Below are 6,000 nucleotides of genomic sequence, written 5' to 3'. Positions count from 1 at the left end.
AGCGAAAGGCCAGTGCGCTCCACCGAACTGGGCGGGGCTCCCGGGCGGGCTCCGCCTCCTGCTCGGTTCCCTGCACCCAGCGGCCTTCCAAGTGGGGCCTCCCGCCCCGGGGTCCGCTGGACAAAGCGCATGCAGCTCGGAGCTCTGGCTTTCTCGGCCCCACGTGGGAGGGTGAGTGACAGGGAGGAGCCGCGTCCCCAGAGCAAGGTCTCTAACGGGTTGGCCGTGCCAGGCCTAGCCCGGGGCAGGAGTCCTTTGCTCCACGGTTCCAGTCTGGAGTCTGAGCTCAGGCTCGCAGGAGACCTCTGTGGGTGGCAGGAGCACCACCTCTTCACACACACCAGCGTGGGAGCTCACTTATGAACCTTAGCATGGCTGTAGTCCATCACGGGACAGCGGGCACCGGAGACTCGTCCTTGGAAAAGCAGGATTCTCACCTTGAAAAGAGGCAACTGTGGCCAGCGAGGGATGTCCTACGTCATGCTGAGTCAGAGGCTGGACTAAAAGGCTGGGTCACGGGCCTCTGAGTAGTCCCCCAGTGTCCTCTCTAAGATTCCCTGGGGCCTCTTTAGAGACACCACAGGGAGGCGGGCCCACTGTGGGAGCATAACATAGTCTAGGCTCTGGTGTTTGTCCTTTGCCCTCTCCAGGCACCCAGGGCCCTTGTGGAACAATGCCAGAGCCTTCTTGGACAGAAAGGCCTTCTACTTGCAGAAAGGCCCATTCCCTGTCCAGCAACCGAGGGAGGAAGGGACAGAGAGAGGACAAACTGGTAGTATTTGGCCCACAGATCTGGTAGGGTGACTAAAGGGGGGACAAGATTGCCTTTTCCTCTCTCTGCTCAAGTATCTACACCTAAGGCCCGTGGGGGCAGCGTGTGCTAGCCCAGGCTGGGCCCTGTGGCCTCTGATCCACGGGGCTGTTGAGACTGACGGGCTGAGGAGCCTAACGCTTTACACAAACCGGATTGCCTTGTGTTTTCTGACTCTGGCAAGAGATTGGAGGGGACTTCTGTTATTTTGTTGTTGTTGTTGTTTTTGATAGCTTCTGCTCTGACCCCTACTCATTAGGCTGGCTTCCCACCACTTGAAACCCGAGTTTCTTTTCCTGTTATTTTTTTCTTAATAATTTATTTAATTTTTATTTTGTGTGCATTAGTGTGAAGGCGTCAGTTCCCTTGGAATTGGCGTTACAGTTGTAAGCTGCCATGTGGGTGCTGGGAATTGAACCCGGGTCCTTCCAGAAGAGCAGACAGTGCTCTTAACCACTGAGCCATCTCTCCAGCCCCTCTTTTCCTGTTATTTAAGGCATGCCTCCTAGGATGCTAGGACAACTCTAGCTTATGCCTTTTATTTTTATTTATCTGTTTGAGACAGGGTCTTTGTATGTAGCCCTGTCCATCCTGGAACTTGCTAGGTAGACCAGGCTGGCCTAGACTCACAGAGATCTGCCTGTCTCTGCCTCCAAAGTGCTGGGATTAAAGGTGCACCTATGCCTGGATTTGCTGGTATTTATTAATCCACTGAGATTACTCACAGGTTTTCTTCTGAAATGCTTGAGTGGTATGTTATGATTGGAATCTTACTTAGCTTTTATTCTTTCACCTCAAACTACTAATAAAACGCAACCAGGGACAAGAACTAGCGGTTTATTTTTTGGATAATGATTCCCCAAAGAACAAAACTGAGGGACTGAGGAAAAATAGCAAACGAGAAGGTGACATCACCTTAGGACCCCAAAGCCGAGCTGGTTCTTGGAAGTGTGCAGGGTCGGTGCCCATGCCATGCAGGGGAGCCCGCTTGGAGCCCGAGACTGGATGAATGGGCAATGAATGTTGGTGTTGTGGTCAAGCATGTAGTGTGCACCTAAAATCCTAGCACTGGGTAAGCTAGAGTAGGAAGATTGTGAGTTCCAGACTAACCTGAGCGACAGTAAATACCCTGTGTCAAAAAAAAAAACAAAAAACAAAAAAACAACGAAACCTTTTTTGGCATTTTTATAACATCAAACATCTTATTAAAATGGTTAGCTACTAATATTAATCAACTAAGCATTAAAAATACTGGCTGACTAACACTGAAACAGTAATACTATTAAAACATTATTAATGTGTACCCCCTTGCCTGATTTATGCAAGGTTAGGCATCAAATGTCGGCTAGGGCATTGTGGGGGCTGGGCAAGCAGTCTACCAACTGAGTAGATAGAACTCTTGTTAAAATCTTCCAGGCCCGAGGCATCTTCCCATTCCAGCCTCCCAAACAGCTGGGACAATGCCCACACAGCTCTACGCCCAGCTCAAACAGCTGTTTCACTCACTGCATTTCTTAGTGTCCCTTCATGTGTCCCCCCAGCAGGCGGCTTGCCTCAATTTCATCTCACCCTCATTGCTAGGAGGATGGAGTTTGGTCCCTGTGGGGAGAGTAGGAGGCATTATATCCTTAGTTCTGCCTCTGAGCCACTCCCCCCCCCACTTCTAGGCTTGTGTGTGTGTGTGTGTGTGTGTGTGTGTGTGTGTGCGCGCGCTAAGCAGGTATCAGTCACCTCAGCAGTTTGCCAGTTGTTGACAAGGGTATGTAAAGCATCTCATTTTCCTCTGCCCAAAAATGAATCCGAAATGGGTCTGGCTTATGCCGCCACCATTCCTTAAGCTCACCCCTGAGATGTGTGACAGTGACTTCTGGCTAGTAAGCGAATACATAGTAAGCGAATACATCTGGGAGTCAGGGCTGCATATTTTGCTCCCATCAGTTGGTTACAGAGAACTACCTCAGGAGGCCACAGGGTTGATCGGAGGGAGGAGTGCTGGCACAGCTGAGGTAGTGTCTGACCCGCCCATGATGCGCATACCCTTCTGACCTGCTTAGACATGATCCCAAACCTACCATTTCTGACCTTTCTGAAGCATGCCAACACCGCACGCCACACTCTCAGTTTCTGGGCTCTCTTTTATATACTCAGAACCCTAGACTACTTCCTCCACCTCGGTGCTGCACGAGGCAGTCCATTACCAGCTGGCAAAAGCCACCCCCTGCAGGAGATAACAATCAGCCATGGACAAACGAAAGCCCAAACTAAAATCCCACACTTGGAATTAAAACAAAAACATATTTACATAACATAACTGAGTTTACAAAGAAACTAAAACTCCCGTTACGGTGAGGGGGAAAACTTGTTCTGGGATGGGAGAGGAAGAAGCAGGACTAACAGGCCAGAATGATTGCACATAGCAAGGCAAAGTGGACCTGGGAGTTGCCGAGGATGGGATTTAAGTCAACATTAACATAACCTTTTAAAAATTAATTTATTTGTGTGTATGTGATTCTGTATATGTGTACATATGTGAGGGTGCCTGGGAAGACCAGAAGAGGGTGCTGATTCCCCTGAAGCTGGAATTATATTCAGTGTGTAAGCCTCCTGACCGGTAACCGAACTTTGGTCCTCTGCAAGGCAAGCACTGTTAACCACGGAGCATGTCCCTAGCTACACAGTCTTTTCTTTGGATTTGCCTATAGTGCCTGACTCATTTCCATTATCTCTTCTCACCATGTTAGAGCTTGGATCTTAAACATTTCCCTCAGGTTACTTGTACCCCAGGGTAGCCTGTTGAAAGATGGTGGGACCTTTAGGAGATCCTTAGGTCATTGGGTGTGTGTTCTTAAAGGGACCTGGGCTCCTTCCTGTTTCTCTTTTGCTTGATGTAACTGTGTTTGTTCTGCCACACACCCATACAATGTAGTTTTAGTTCTTTGCTACAGATCCAAAACTTTAAGGGCAATCAGCATGGATTGGACCCTGCAAACTATGAGTCTAAGTAACCTTTTCTCTTTGTAAATCACCTCAGATGTTTTGTTATAGTGGTGGAAAGTGATCTGACATATCTCTCCATCCCCTAGACTTTGCAGTTACATTTAGGACACCTCAGAAACTTTCTTTTTTATAGGGACTCATTGAACCTGTTTGTCTAAGAACTTCACTGATTGTCTAGTTCTCATAATTGGAGCTTATTAGTTTCTTTATGCCACTGTGACCAAATACCTGTTTGAAGTAGCTTAAGAGAGATTTATTTACCCTAGGCAATTGTGGCACATATTTTTAATCTTAACGCTAGGGAGACAGAGGCAGTCTGATCTCTGAGTTTGAGGCCAGCCTGGTCTATCAAGCAAGTTCTGGGACAGTCAGGGTTACATAGAGAAACCCTGTCTCAAAAAAACAAAGAGAGAGAGACAGAGAGAGAAAAAGAGAAGGAGACAGACAGAGACAAAGAGAGAGATGAAAGAGGTATATTTTCACTTACAAATCAAAGCATACAGTCCATTGTGGCAGGAAGCCATGCTGGCAGAAGTGTGAGGCAGTGGGAAGCAGAATGCCAGGCTGGAAGTGAGATTGAGCCAGAGACCTCAGAGGAACTCTCCCAGGGAGCCACCTCTACTCTGCCTTCAGCCTCAAAGTTTTCCAAACCTTCCTAAACAGCACCACCAGCTGGTGACCACATGTTCAAACATATGAGCCTGTGAGGGACATTTCTCATGCAAATAGGAATAAAGAAAGTAACAAATAGTAAGAAAGAAGTAGTCACAAACAAAGAAGTGTTTCCAAGAAATAGTAACAAAGAAGTGTTCCTCTGCTCCAGCATGGACACCAGCTCCTACTCTACCCGACATTACTCAAAGGGACCATTTCTCCCCTCAGTCCCCACTGAGGGTAGGGGTAGGCCCTACCCTCACCTGCACCTCCACCAGAGTTCCTGTAATGAAAAGCCACAGATCTCTTATGGGGAGCAACTGGGAGAAAACCACTCTTGTGTGTGCATGCTCTTGGTTTCATTGACTGGATTCTTCCAGAAAGATACTTGGCTTTGTCTTAAAACAATAGGTTCTGGGCCGGAGGACTGGCCTATCTCCTGAAGACTGATGAGCAAATGCCAGGTACCATTTGGTCACCTGCTGATTCACTGACCTCTGAGGCAAACCATGGTCTCGAAGCTGTGGCCACAGATAGACTCTTGGTCATGTTGCTGTTTCTGTGGACCACTTCCAGCCTCTCAGAAAGGCTGCCAGCAGCAGGTCTTATCTGCTTTAGTCTGGTGAGCCACTCCCTTCCAGGCAGTCAGGGACTACAACAGTGGTTCTCAACCTTCCTAAAGCTGAGGCCCTTTAATATAGTTTTGTTGGTACTTTGTAACTGTAACTTTGCTACTGTTATTATGAACCATAATGTAAATGTCCATGTTTTCCCATGATCCTAGGCGACCCTGTGAAAGGGTCATGGCCCACAGGTGGGGTGAGGGTCTTGGAAGTCAGATGGAAAGACTCTGGTCTACCACCTTTTCAGACAGATGTCCTTCTGCTTCAAGAACAATAGAGACCTGGTATCAGATCTGTCAGTGATGCCCAGTTTTTCTGCCTCTTTAATGAAAAAGCAAGTTGTAGCAACTATTCTCGACAAGGGGACCAATCCCACCACATAGCAACTAGTAGGTTAGAGAAATAAACATCTATCCTCAAGGGACCCAGCAACTGCACCAATACACCAGTTGCAATTTCTTGTTCGTGGGCATCTCAATCAAGTGGCTTATTTTTGTCCAGCAGACATGCAGGGTCACTCATCAGTGACCTCTTGAGTTTATTAAAGGAGTGGCTTCCATGAACCTGTAAGCTCCCACCCTTGGCTTCCATCAATCTGTAACTGGAAATAAACTCTTTCTTCCCCAAGTCGCTTTCTTGGTCATGGCGCTTATCACAGCAACAGAAACCAAACAAGAACAGGTGTTTCACCATTTCTTTAAATAGTTGCGCCTTCTCCTTGGAAGTCTTTGTGCCTTTTTCAGTCAACAAGTTTAAAACTGTTACAACGTCTGTGTTTTACAGCTGTCATCCCCAACATCTGGAGTTTACAGTCTTTCTGCCCTCTCTCACTGTTCCCTGAGCTTGAGCGCAGAGAGTGTGACGTGTCCATGATTGGGAGAACATGAATCCCGGTGGGAACCTGGTCCTGTAGTG

The sequence above is a fragment of the Meriones unguiculatus genome, chromosome 11, assembly GCF_030254825.1.
Source record: "Meriones unguiculatus strain TT.TT164.6M chromosome 11, Bangor_MerUng_6.1, whole genome shotgun sequence".
In the NCBI taxonomy this organism is placed as follows: domain Eukaryota; kingdom Metazoa; phylum Chordata; class Mammalia; order Rodentia; family Muridae; genus Meriones; species Meriones unguiculatus.
Note: the sequence above shows the minus strand (reverse complement) of the source record.